Below are 15,212 nucleotides of genomic sequence, written 5' to 3' on the forward strand. Positions count from 1 at the left end.
CTACCTAGCTCCACCCACCGCAGACCCAGGGTGTTGGGAAACCCCCGGCATAGACAAAGGGATCAAAGACGAAAAGGGGTATAAGAGAAGGACCCCTGAACTAGGAAATCAGATCACTTCTGACAAGGAACCCTGTAACCAAGGACAAGAAGCCTACTGATCTAAAAGGACTGCCTACCCCTTCTGCCAGTGTGCTGTTGTTGGGGGAATCCTGCAGTGCTTCTTTATTTTTGCCAAGGAACCAGGAGAGAGGAACTGTGTGTGTACTCTCACGCTTGCTAAGAAAATCTCCAAGGACTGGAAGAGTGCCAGTCTCCTGCTGAAGTCACAGGGCTAAAGGACTTCACCTGCCGAAAGTGCTATTTGCTGGAAGTGTGAATCCAGCACCTCCGAAAGAACCAGCAATCACGACGATCGGACTCTGGGCCCGACCGACGCCAGCAGCAACGCCAGTGAGTAGGAGTACGGCTCTAACTCCAGAGGACCTCGTGTCTGCCCCGCTGCTGATCGCATCAACCGTGTGCCCTTCGACGCCGTGAGCGCTGCTCACTCTGTGCAACTGCATCATCGACAACGCCTGCTGAGGCCTGATCAACACCGAAGACGCGACCCCGGATTGCTCGACGCCGCTGATCATCGTGTGCTTCATTTTCCTAAGGTACTGTGTTGTTGGGGGTCCGTGTGACTCCAGGCCCGGCGCAGCGCTCCTCGCGGTCGACGCCGAACCTGTGGATTATCTTTGCCCCGGCGTTGTGTAGCTCCCGTGTGAGTTACCCGGTTGCTAAGAACTGTGTTTCCAAGAAGAAGAATTGCTTGATACTAAAGACTTTTATGCTAAAGAAGAAACTACCTTTGAACTATCCTTTTTCCTTCCTAAACGTATTTATTCCGATTGTGTACAGTTTTGCCGTTATTTGGTCTTGAGCTAAGTCTTATATAAAAATACTTATTTTTATAATACTACTGTGTCGTGTCCATTTGTAGTGTATTCACTTTGTTACTGTATGTGGTCATAATTGCTTAACACACAGCCTCTGAGATAAGCCTGTTCTGCTCTGCCAAGCTACCAAGGGGGTGAGCAGGGGTTATCGAAGGGTGTGATCCCCTTGCCCTGACTAGAAAAGGAGTGTCCCTATTTGTCAGAAGTGCATACCTCTGCCAACTAGAGACAGCCGGTTCTAACACTAACGCTTCCTCCTCAGCACAATTTCGCAGTCATCCTCATCTCCATCATCATCGGTGTCATGTGCCTCACAGGTGTCAGTGGGTGTTGTGGCAGCAGCCATGTGAGGCACTGACACTGCTGGTGTTGGAGCTGAGGATGTGGAGGCTGCAGCAGCATCCATCTGCACCAAACCCTGTGGCAGCAAGGAGGTGACAAGAAGGTGCAGGGCGGTGAAAATCCAAGTAACCTGGCGCATGTGTTCAGCCCTGGCAGCCAGATGTTGGGCCTGCATCCGCTCCATGCTCTCCAGGATCATCCTGATGTTCTCAAGTCCCTTGACGACATTGCTGGAGCCATCCTGAGCAGACAAAGCATGTTGCCGCTGTATCATGACTCCAGCAATGTCAGCCATGGACTGGTGGAGAGCATGGAATGGGCCCTGGGTGTCAGTAAGGCACCCACGGATGCCTGCGAGCTCGGCTGCCACGAGCTTGAAGCCCTCGTCCACCCTATCCCCCAACCGTTCCTGGAGCCCTATGATCCGCTGTTGGAATGCACGTGCCGTTGGATCTGGCCCCAGGGAAGTGGCTGGGGTGGTGGATGCCTGCTGCTCGTTGGTGTGAGCAGGGGGAGGGCTCTGCCGAGGGCTACTGGGTTGCCCTGCACCGGAGGCTGGGGAGGCAATGTCATTGAGTAGGAGTTCGATGTCCTCGATGTTGAGTGTAGCGTAGACATCCGGGTCATCAGTGAGTGCCTGTCCAGGTTGCTCTTCAGGAGGTGCTGTCTCGCCCTCTGCAATGTGACATGGGATATGAATTACATCACTGTTTGTCACAATCAATCATGCATTTGAACATTACACCTTGATACAGCATGACATTGTCTGATCATACTTGTTTACAGGAAAGGACCTCTGTTTGACAAATGGGGAATCATCTGAGGAGATTACAGGTGAGAAGTAGCAGTGGTACATGGTCGTCTCACAGTGCCCTATCTTAAATGGGACATACCAAAATGGCTCTGCCTTAGCACTAGGAAATAGCCTAATGAGTGTGGAGTGTATCTTGACACTATGTGAGACTATTGGGACTGTGATGCATATTTACACTGGCTATCTGGCAGCCCTTGTGTGACCTCATCTCATATGCACAACATTCCACACATCACTGTGACTGACATCACCTCCCCCTTAGTGTGTGGCTCATCTCAGTCCTGCTTTAGGTTCATGCTGTTTGGCATTTGGATGAAATATACCTATCTGGACGCACCAGCCACATCCTTAGTGTGGACTGAGTAATGAAAGGCTCATACATGTCCTGGTGTAATAAAGACTTACTGCAAAACTACCACCCATTCTAAAATCTGTATTCCAATGGGGAGTAGCTATGTGTCCAGCTAGCCACAATGGCCATGCCAGGGTTGCCAGCATTAAGTTATGGCGTACTACATGTCTCCAATGGACCTCAGTGTCCGACAAAAAGGTGCAGTATTCCAATACCTGTTGGCTCCATGCATGTCTGCAGGGATGCCACAGTAATAGTGCAGAACGCCACAGCCAGCATGGATGTGATGCGTATTATGTGTTGTGCAGCCTGGGCACTAAAATGACAGTATCTGTGAGAGCCATCTATGCCGTAAATGTGTGGCATTGCTGGAGTGTTCATGCAAGTGCAAGTCAGCCATGTGCAGGTGCAAGTGCTAGTATGTGCAGGGTGTTGACATATGCAGGTGGGGGAGTAGTATTGTCGGGTGACTCTATGGAAATGAACATCACTCAGAGTCATAGCCCTCCAAGTACCAATTCTAACTATTGTGCAGATTGCTAAACAAGATTTGGATTCACACTGTAGCAAAACAGACTGAAGCAGCAGAAGCAGCAAGTAACCCAAGTATTACACAACACTGCGTACCCAAAGGCAGAAAACACGGTCCCACACATCACCCTATGTCCACATGACATTAGAGTGTGGTGAGAACACCCAACGCCATCCATGCACAACATGGCCTGGGAAGTCCTCCAGAAGCAAGCACAATGATCTGCCACACCCAACGCAAGCAACCTCCTAACGGCCCATGACACACACCACAAGGCCAAACACAGGCCCTACAGCCAACACTGCCACTGATGGAGAGTAGGCACAGAAGACCACAGATAATGACCAGCCAGGCCAAAGGGAACCAAAAGGGATAACCACCCCACAACAAAGGCACAGCATGAAGGAGGCACACCTCCAGAGTGTGCACAAACGCTAAACTGAGCACCTGCACATATACATCAGTAAGAGGTACACAACACAACAATATTAGAAACAAATACTGTGACAATGTGCAAAGGAATTAAAATACCTGACCCAGGAAGATTCAACTCAAGGTCCATCTGGCCAACAAGGGGCTCACATGCTCAACCCACAAACCGCCAAAGGGCCATCCGGCCACACACAAAGCTTGCAGGGTGGACAGGGCCCGACCCTAGTTGAAGCAAAACACCACGTAATCCTAAACACACCCCGGATACCAATGCGGACACACCCTGTGTTGGACAGCACTCCTGGTAAAATGTCCACATGACTGGCATGGAACCAGAGGGTCCAAGGGCAACCATACCCAGGTACAAAGTCACCCATAGTAGGAGGACAGGCCAATGCAAGGTGGTCCACACACACCACAGCCACCCCACAAGCAGAGCTGACACCCCGAGACTGATGTGAAACAACAAGGGATCTCCGGCAAGCTACAGCAAGCAGGGCCGGACAGGGAACCAAAACCCGCCCCGGCAAAGTGCTCGGCTGTCCCCCCTGGGGAGGGTGGGTGTGCAACAGAGCTCCTTGCCAGGTCCGGTTTCCGTCCAACTTGGTTACAGGGAGGAGCTTGCAGCTATGCTGCACAAACAGCCCTGTAGGTAAAAGGGACCCCAAGGGCCCAAAAGCGGGCACCTACCCTTGCGGCGCACCGGGGGATTGCCCAGGGCCCGCAATGGTCAGTCCAGGCCTGGCAGCAAGGCCCCACTGCCAAACACAATGTAGTGAGTCAGACCCACCCTGACCAAACTCCATGCCTCCCCACATGGGAGGCCCAAGCCAGTCCGACCTGCAGCAGGATCCACAAATCGTGTGCAATTGGTGGCAACGCACACATGTGACATTACACACGACCATGACACAGTGTGACCGGAACATCAACATCCTCAGGAGGTACAAAGGCAGTAAGAGCCCAGGGCAAACGAAGCAACCATGGGATATACATAAGGCATAGGCTGCTATCACACACTAGACCTGTGCCAGCCTGCGCCACCAGAGGCACTAGACATGTACATTCGCACACGGATATCAATGAACGCTTCATGTGACCCCACTACCGCCCTGCATGAAGCATCACGCATGCTGAAAGCAAGTGCAGGGATAGGACGCAGCATTGGTCCAGGAGTGAGTGGCTGGTATCATTCAGAATTACATCAGCCAATGGTATGACGCGTAGCAACGCCAGTACACTACCTCCTGTGCATTTGTGCCACACCCGGTGGCAGCCCTTATTGCCGGTACACCTCTCTTCACGTGGCAAGACCTTGGGGATATGCCACAGCATTGGGCATCCTTTGCACCACATATGCTGCACATGGATTGTGCAACAGCAGCCGCACATAATGTAACGCTAATGCTGACATTCAGGGGTGCAAGGAACTTGTAAATCTGCACCATGATGTATGGTTTGTGGTGTTTGGATCCCTCCTATTGTGTGTTGCCTTCTACGTCTGCATGATGTAATGTCATCTTTCCACGCTATGCATGAGATGTAGAGGCAAAACAAAGACTTTGACCAGTAACGTCTATGTAAATGCATTTGGAAGTGTCCATTTGGACGTCCTTCCATACTTTGCTACAGAACCATGATGAAACAGCATTGTACCATTGATAGTAGATATTATTCCAGTAGGTAATCTGTGCATGATCACGTTCCCTGACCCCTGTCTCTTGTGTTGACCTACTTTTATGTTAAGATTAACTTGTAATTTGTGTTCACACCTCTCTATCCAAATAATTAGAAGATTTAGTGGGATGAAAAATATACTCATAATTTTTTTTTAATTTTTCTGGTATTTATTTCAATTTATATATAGAAATCCATGATGTAAATCATTTATGTATAATTAATATTAATTATGTCGCTTAGCAATGGTTAGCGAGTAAATTTTCGTCGCAAATACAAAAAACGGGTCGCATTTCGATCGATTTTGTATATGACTACCATAGCGACGTTTAATGAGACGATTTTCGTCGCTAACACCTATTATTTTGTCGCTAAGTCGGACTTTTTAGCAGCAAACGCAGGAAGTGGTGTATTATTGCTTCCTGTCACATGGGTGTGGTTTCTACTTTCACTTTCTCTTTTCTGCAATTGCTTGTGCATAGGCTGGGTGTAGGAGGTTTATGGTGGTTGGTGTGTTGAAAGTTGGATTTGGAGAGTGTTGCTGCGTGCTCTGTCTTGTCTAAAGTGTGTGTTTGTAGTTTTTGTTGTGTTTTATACAGTGTGTGTGTCTACTGTCCTCTGGTTTGTCTGCAGTGTCTGTTTGTTGTGTTAGTTGTATTGTACACAGTTTGTGTGTCTGGTGTCCTCAGTTTTTAAGAGTTAATTCAGGGGTTAGTTTGTATATATTAATAGAGAGTTTGTTAAGTGGGTTATTATTTATTAGTTTTAATAGGGTTAAGGGGGTCAGGGAGATGCCTGCTGTTGGGAGGTCGGGGAGGATGAGTGAGGAGGCATTGGGGGGGGTTTTGTGGTTGATAAAATTTCATCTTCCAAATATGTTGGAGGCGGGGGGGGGCGGATCCTGCTGGGGTATGCTGTCGGGGGACGCAATGTGCGCTGGGAGCGTGTGAGGCTCCAAATGGAGCGCTACTTCAAGATAGCACGCTCTGTGCACCAGTGGAAGCACCGCTGGCAGGACATGACTGCGCGGGAGGCCGACCTCCTGGATTACACCGGAGTGCTGCCAGGCTTACAGGGTGGTAAGTCCTACACCCATAGTTTCACTTTAATGTTCAAATGTAATATAAGTGCGTTACGTGTGTGACATGTGTGCATGGGATGTACATGCTGACTCGTTACTGTGATACTGTGACAAGGTCTTGATGACAATGTCATTTCCCTATGGGCCATATGTATCATGGCAAAAATAGTTTTGTAACGCAGACATTAGCTGATTTGCGGCGTCAGCAAACCCTTTATTTGGTAAATGGCATTTATGTGACATTATTTGTGCAAAGTTAGGAAAGGCAAAATTTGCCTTTGCTTAATTTGCTATTACATTTGAGGAATAGCTACTTTAGCAATTCCTTACATGCTATGTATCAGGGCAATTTACATTCAAAATTGCCATTTAGGATTCACAAATTACCACCTTCTTCTAGTTGGTGGTAAGTAGCGCTATTTTATTAATGTGCTCTGTTTGTCTTTAAATCATCAATAGCTGCCATGTGACGCTCATACATGCTCTTGCAGCATGTCTGTGCGCCTTATGTGCACACATGTCATTTTTCATGGGTACTGCAGGGTGTTCTTGTGACACCCCTGCACCATTTAAAACAATGTCTATTTGCAATTAGCCATTTGGTAATTGCAAACTTCCCCATTTATTCCTATGGGCCTCCTGGCACACAGAAATGAATGGGAAGATTGAGATCTGCAAATTGCTAATCGCTATTTGGGAATGTTGATGGTTCGCAAGCAATAAGCGATTTCCGACATACTTACTATTTTGCACTTTCTATTTAGCGAATCCTAATAAATCGCTATTTACTAATCGCAAAAGGGAATGTTTATACATCTGTCCCTATGTAATTTGCACATGATTTGCTTCAGTTAAGATTGATTTGGACTCCCACTTCCCGGCACATTTTAGCAGATTGACATGCCTCTTGGGGTAATTTGGCAGCGCTGTTGCATTACTTATGTGACTGAGTAGCAACGCAAAAGTTGCACCATGGTGCAGGGTATGTACAATATCACTATTCTTGGAGAATCTTCACTTTCTACAGTTATGCACCTTTAGGGTGCATTCTGCCGCAGTGGAGGGCATTCATACACAGGAACACCTCTATGAAGTGACAGAGTTACAAGTTTCAGGTTACAGTCATTCACTTTTGTGTTTTACAGCTCGAGTGTTTTACATCCCAAAGGATTGTGTGTCAGCCTCTTACTAAATGCATACTTACCATCATACGGAGTACAACGTACACATGATGCCTGTGTGGGCATGGTGCTTAGGAATTGCATGACCCAACTGTCATGTGCATGTGTGACAGTGGTTATGTTATGTTTGGCCACCACTGCATTAGCAAGCCCATGTGTGCATGCCAATCATTGTGCACAGAGTCATTAGTACTATGTGTGAATCCCCTACTAAGTGAAGTAGCATTTCTTGTGACTGAAAAGTTGTTCCTCATGTTCATCATGTTTCTGTGACGTGTCTGGATGCCATACAATGACACATATTTAATTTGGTTCACTCACAGATGGCCGGCGACCCATCACGCAGGGTGACGTGGACCGTTTCAAGGACCCAAGAGCCACTGGTGAGTAATTGTGAAGTACATTGGCATGTGTGATGTAATGGATGTCATTGAGAAACGCAACACACGGTAGTTTGGCAATTCTGGTGTGTTCCGCATGTCACTGGGCCACAAGGTTCTGAGTATTGTTGTGTCATTATTCAGACAATATGTATGAGAGTGTGGTTAGACGCATATCTATCTAAATTGTGACATTGTCCATGAATGGACGATGCAACTGCTCTGATTGCCTGTGCATGACATCCAGCACAGATTATAGCTAAATAGCCAATGATTCAGGGATCATGCAGGCATTACGCTACAGGAGTTTCACACATGGCTACATATTATTAAGACCAGCACAAAGATGTATACACGCTTCATCTGCAGTACACTGCCTCTGAAGCGGACATTGAGATTTACTTATATGCCCTGGAACACACCCATATCATGCCCGGTTAAGTCAATGTCATGTGTAAGGTATGAATAGATCACATCTCATCCACATAAGGTTTGAAGGTCCTTTTGCAGTGTCATTCAGATGAAACTGTGCCATAGAGGTTCAAGGCAATGTTGCACCACATATTGGGAACAGGCAATTTTACCAACGTTCACAGGAGAGTGTGTGTTGATAGATGGATAATGGGTGAGGGGGCAGTTCATTACACCGCCAAGGGGCAAGATAAATGACCTAGCGTAGCCATGTTGAGAGGGACTGACACAAGACTGGGTCATGAATGTTTTGTCGCATGATCTGAGTGGTCTATTTTGCCCGTTCCAGGTCTTCTCCTTTATGAGGCCTTTAGGTCCTGGGCTAGACTGGGTGTCATGCATGCAACTCAGAATCTTATAGGGGCATATTACCAAGTGATAGCGATAATTATCGCTATTGCTTGGTTAGGGGGGAAAAAATATCGCCGAGCATAGAGGATTTTTACCGCTAAGATACCTTGATATTATCAAGGTTTATCTCAAAAGCGGTAAAATTCCTGCGAAATGCATGAATATCGCAGAAAAATCAGCAATATTCATGCATTATTGTGACAATGCTCTTCTTAGCCATGTTATCCACCTTCCATTGGATAACATGGCTGAGAACTGCTTTTAGCAGGCGTTAGCTTTTGGAGATATTTGCGCTTAGCGTAAATATGTCCAAGAGTTGTTAATGGGAGTTAGAGATGTTAGCAACTGTTTTCAGTCGGTCACATGTTGGCAGGCCCACTTTGCATGTCATTAGCGATGATTATCGCTGACATGCAAAGTGGGCCCCTAAATGCCCGCTATCGCCTACAAGCTGTCGGTAACTGGTGTTAGCGACAGCTTGGTACTAGGGCAATACAATTATCGCTGCATTAGCGGGAAAAAGTCCCGCTAATGCAGCGATAATGCCCTTGGTAATATGCCCCATAGTTCCTTTTCTGCCGCATGATGAGCCTGTGGTGTTTTTACTATGTAGGCGTGGAAGGGGTTCTAGGCGACTGGTCGTGAGTCAGTGTGGCTGGCAGATTCTGCAGGGTCTGCTGTTTGCCACTAATTTTTACATGTAGTCATGATATCAGAGGATTGCTGTCATCGGTGTGGCCGATGGCCAGGCCCTGCAGCAAAGGGTTCCTTGCTTCAATAGGATGGCATTTGGAGTTCTTCCATATTTTACACATGAACCCATAGCAGGTGAAATTACCTGGCTGACGGCCTTTGGCCAGGACAGGGCATGTTATTTTGTTTGTCGTAGGTCTAACATCACATGTTTGCAAGGGGGAGAGGAGCACAGTTCCAGCTGCCACCTTTCATGTGACCAAGATACCTCAGGGCTGCCAAACGGAATGCGGTCTGTTTTACTGCAGTTTTGTTAGAATTTGTTGATGCTCTTCTAGTTACGCATGTTAAACATGCTGTTTGTACAACAGAGACGTGTGTCAGTGTAGTTCGTCCCACACGTACTCAGTTACTGGTTATTGTCGGCACACAATACACTTAGATGAGCCGTACTATTTCCCGACGTTGGCCAGCAGACTAAAGTATAGATTGGACAGCATTGGACTTAGGATACATCCTTGCCCCATGACCAGGACAGCTATGGGACTTCTGAGGTGCATATTGTGTAGGCCTTTATGGCGTGTTTTGATGCTGTTTCCTGCCGATGTACGCAGCAATATTGAGGAGAACTTCCTTGATATTCTTGACACCTGTTGTTGGTAGGGGTGTCCCGGTCTTATTCCCATGCATGTAGGCTGAGTTACATAGAGTTTCCATTGACATATTCATATAGCCACACTGGCAAACATATGAGAGAGTGGCTGTCTTGTCAGTGAATACATGACCTGTACACATTTACAGATAGACACACATGTCTGCACATGTGCATCATAGAGCAGTATCAGCAGTGTGTCACAGGGTCAGATGAGGGTGGGGCTGCCCATGGAGGGGTAGTGCCACACTACTAATGTTGTTTGGAATACTTGCACACTCTCAGGATGCACAAAGGTGACATGTTATCACTCTCTCATTTGGCATCTGATTTGCCAGTACATCACACCTGCCATGTACTGTGATGTCACGTTCCAGGGCCTGTATAGTGGAAAGTAGGGCTTGTCAATTATGTGGGCAGGTCAGTTTGAGACGTTACAGGATGTGACATGTGTGTTGCCTCCCATGTGGTATGTGCCATATGATATGATGATAGGCAAATGAACCAGTGTAATTTGTTTGGGATTGACATTTCCCATTTTTTTCAGACAACATGAATGCAGAGGAGACCCATGCATTCAATGTGGCCAAGGAACGGTGGCTTCACATCTGCAGGGTCAAGAAGGGGTTCAGGTACATGGCACAGAGATACGCTGCTGCTCGGCGGGATGGGACCTGGCATGCGATGCCAGAGGCTGTGGGACACAGTGAATCATCTACCAAATCCAAGGCTGGCGGCAAGGCTGGCGGTGGAAAAAATTCTGACACAGTGGTCTCACCTGTTCCGGTACCAAGCACATCAGCCATTCCAGGTACCAGCAGCCAGGAGCCAACTCAAGCTGCACCCAGCCAGGGAGCTGGCCAGTACACACCAGGGCAGGATCCGGGGGCACCCACCACAACGCCGGCAAGGGCTGACAAGCAACAAGAAATTCTGACAGAGCTGGCCCGGAACAACAGTTTGCGCCTGGATGTGCGCAATGAACTGGTAAAGCTGAACCGGCGGGTGAATGACATTGCCGTAAAACTTGGGGTACCGTAGTCCTGGACTTCTTCTGGCCCACACCCCTCTTCTGCCTTCCCTCCTTGTTCTCAGTTTTGTGTTTGTATATAGTTGTATAATAGGATTTAGATGTAGAATAGTTTTAGATTAGGTATAGTTAGTTTGGTGTAGTGTGATATTGTTAGGTTAAGATAGTGTTGGGGCTAAGCTTATTTTCTCTTTGGGTGGGGGGTTTATGTCCTTTTGTAGTTTGTGTAGTAGGGTTTAGTTAGCATAACATGTGTAGTTTAGTTTATTATGTGTGTAGGGATTTTAGATATAGTGTTAGTTTTAGTGTTTAGTGTAGTTTTATACAATAAATACTTTTGCATTGGTTAATACTTGCATTGGTGTCAGTTAGGTTGCAGAGTGTGGGTCTTCACACATTCTATGCTTCTGAGGTCATCAGTGGTGTGATCCCTGTATGTGTGATGCAACCTGTTACTGGGAGGCATGTATAGTGTTCACTACACTTTAGGTGTGGTATCTGTTGACTTGCATGGTTGACAGCTAACATGGGATTTATTGTGTATGTGCAAAATCTGGGGGCATATTACCAAGGGAATTGTCGCCACATTAGGTGTACTTTTTCCCGCTCATGCAGCAATAATTTTGTCACCCTATTACCAAGCTGTCGCTAACACCAGTTAGCAACAGCTTGTAGGCGATAGCAGGCATTTAGGGGCCCACTTTGCATGTGTGCGATAATTTCGCTAATGACATGCAAAGTGGGTGTGCCAACATGTTAGCGACTGTAAACAGTTGCTAGCATCTCTGACTCATATTATTTTAGTTTGGAAATATTTGCGCTAAGGCCAAATATTTCCAACAGCTTACGCCTGCTAAAAGCTGTTCTTTCCGATGTAATCCAATGGAAGGTGGATAACATGGCTATGAGCATTGTCACAATAATGCATGTATGTCGCAGGTTTCTCAGCCATATTCATGCATTTAGCTGGACTTTTTACGGCTTCTGAGATGAACCTTGATAGTATCACGGTATCTCATCGGTAATCACTCCTCGGTGCTCAGCGATTATTATCGCTATTGCTTGGTACTCTGCCCCCAGCTATTTGGCGTTCTGCTATATTGCACTGACTGGCATGACAGTCCACAGTTTTGCTACGTTGCTGGCGTACTTGTGCATTTGGTAGCAATATGACCAAATTTGAGCCCACATGTGCCTGTCACTTTGCCAGCACACCATGACGCAACAAGGTCCCTTGAGTGTACTGGTCGTTATAGTGTGTACGCCAAGAAGATGTTTCATACTGCTAGTGTGTGGTGGAGGTTGCCAAACAGGTAGACGTTCTATGTGACTTCACATGCATCTTGTTTATGAGGGGTCAGAGACCAAGCAGTGCAGCAAGTGTGGTGAATGCAGGCACCTTGTCACAGGAGCTTCACAGGGATGGGGCTTGTGCACCCACCCACACTTCCACCCATGCCGCTGGTCACACATTGGACACCACCTTCTACACAGGCACCTATGTTACTTTCGTACACAACACCTGTTTCCACAGGACTGTACCGTGCTGCATCCATTCCCCCATTCACTGTACAGTCCACAGACCACCGCACACAACAGGTAACTCACCACTGCTGGAGGAGAGTGACTGTAGACCAGCTAATCACCACCCTTACCCACAGGCCACACAACAACTCCACCAACTCCAACGCTGCAAGCCCCCACCTCAGGCAGTGTATGTACAACTGTGACAACACACTTGTGCCACTCAAGGTACCCTGTTGTACCCACACCAGCAGGCCAGCTGCCACGTTCACCAATGTGCTGGTGTGTATCCTGCATTGGATGGCAGAAACATGAGTGGTTATTGGTCACCATATACACTCCACACAACCACGCACACCACAGGGATGCCATACACATACATCTCCACCGCTTCTGATTGGACAAGGGTTGCTCCTTGTAAACCTAAATGAATGACAACACACACGGGAGCAAGGGTCTCTTCTGCATCATCAGGGAACTCTCAGGCTCCAGCTCCAACACCAACAACATGACTCCCTGAGTGGAACTGTGCAACTCACTAGCCATATTCTTCTACTGCTAGCTCGCTGATGTCCATGACAGCTTCAACACAACACCCACCCAACCTATGCCAGGGCCCACCTCCCCTGTGTACACCAGCAGCGCATGCCACCTGACCTCCCGGTCCAATGTCAACGGCTAGAAGATACACATGGTTATGTACTCCATCCACTCACGCTCCCTGTCACACCATTTCCCACACCACAGGGCAGATTTATGAGGCCGTTGCGCCTCTTTGCACCGAAATTGCGTCACTTTATTTGACGCAACTGCGACGCAAACAATGCACCCTATTTACAACGTGACGCATCTAGGAGATGCTTCACGTTGTATGGCACTGCGCCATAAGGAGCCGTTCCTGCGCAGGGGGGCCGTTCCTGCGCAGGAACGCCTCCTGTAAGTGGCTGAGTGAAATCTATGAGATTTAATTCAGTCACTTTCAGGGCAATGCTGCGTCAGAACCCTGCGCCTGCTTGAAGCAGGCGTGGGTCTTGATGCAGCATTGTGCAGATGGTGTACCCCCGAGCCTTGCTGGAGCTGCGTTGCGCTTGCGGCGCAACTCCAGCAATGCGCCACATTTCCGGCACTGATGCGTCACGCATCAGTGCTGTTTTTGCACCATGGTGCGCCACATTATAAATGCGGCGCACCATGGGTGGCGGAGCTGTGGCGCACTGTGGCGCACGTTAACTGGCGCATCCCTGGGGATGCGCCAGTTGACATAAATCTGCCCCCACATATGTTACATGGCAGATGCTGCTATCTGAGCTGACTACATTACAGCAATATTTCCATGGAGCTTGCTACACAACTTATTCTGCACCCTCCTCAACTTGCCAGAGCCAGGCCACATGGACCTGAGGTGCTTCCAGCCTTTCTCCCTGCTCCTGTTTCCAGGGCCGATCACTGGGAATTGTTCTACATGCAACTGGCCCACCACCTGGTAGACAACAACATCCACTACCCATCCCAGGACTGCATCATTGGAGTCCACACCACCCTGCCAGTACTCATGTCTACCACTGACGACATTATGTGCCAAATGTGCAACTGCTCGACATCTGCCCTCATCCTCCTGGTGATGTGTCCCTATGCCTGCATGACCCGGGCTCTCCAGGACTTGTTGTACGTTACATGGGGGTATGCACTGTGTACACGTGCATGGTACATGCATGCGACTGTGCCCATCCACCCACTTCCACCTGTTCCTATTTGACACTCACCCTGGTGTTGTTGTGTGTCTTCCAGTACAGCAGTATCCTGGCCTCTGGCTCCGATGACACTCTCCTCACTGATGACGTTCGCTACAATCTCCTCCACCTCATCCAGCTCCTCCTGTGGAGCTGGTCCACCGCCTCCCGTCAGACTTGCTGCCCTTAGGTGTGCTCCCAGTTTCTTTTTTGTTTTGCTTTTTGTGTCGTGCCACCGCTTCTTACACTCGTCCACTGTCCTCCTGTGATCCCCCACGCCATTGACCTTGGTCATTATTTCCTGCCATATGTCCCTTTTCCTCACCATGGTGACTGTGGAACTCACGAAGAGTTCCTGCTGGTGTCGCGTCACTTCCTCAACCAGTACCTGGTTCTCATCTGGAGTGAACTTAGGGTTCCTCTTCCTCTTGCCCCTTCCCTGGCTCTCTGCCTGGCCTTCCTGGGTGTTGGTAGTGCCCTCTGCACTGGTCCCTGGCTGCTCACCATCATTTTGTACATTTTCCATGTTTGGCAACGATTTTCACTTTAGCGAGCATTTTTTCGTCCCGCTAACGCGTTATATGGTAGCCTTGGGCCTATTGGTTTAGCGATAATCATCGCTGATAGGCCCAACACGATTTTTTTCACGTTAGCGTGCGGCGGCTTAGCGTGGGCACGCTAGTTTTACCGCACGCGTTTATCGCATTTTCGGGGAAATATCGCCGCCATGCTGGGTGTTGATAATACCTCGCTACGGCGGCGATATTTCCAGGCGATGCATCGCGATAAAATTTGTCGCGATAAATATCGTTAGCGATATTTTTCGCCTATTGTTGATAATATCCCCCATGGTTTTTCAGGAAGATTTGTATATTTTTCTGTATATACTGGCAAACAGGACTACTGGTGTCTTTTCTTAAGGACACGTGTTACTTTTGATACAAAATCAGGACAATGGCGCTGCCAATGTAAGGGCAACCACAAATCATGGATTTGCACTCACTGATATCTTCCAATGTGGTGGCTATTT

Source organism: Lissotriton vulgaris, chromosome 4_1 (genome assembly GCF_964263255.1).
Source record: "Lissotriton vulgaris chromosome 4_1, aLisVul1.2, whole genome shotgun sequence".
In the NCBI taxonomy this organism is placed as follows: domain Eukaryota; kingdom Metazoa; phylum Chordata; class Amphibia; order Caudata; family Salamandridae; genus Lissotriton; species Lissotriton vulgaris.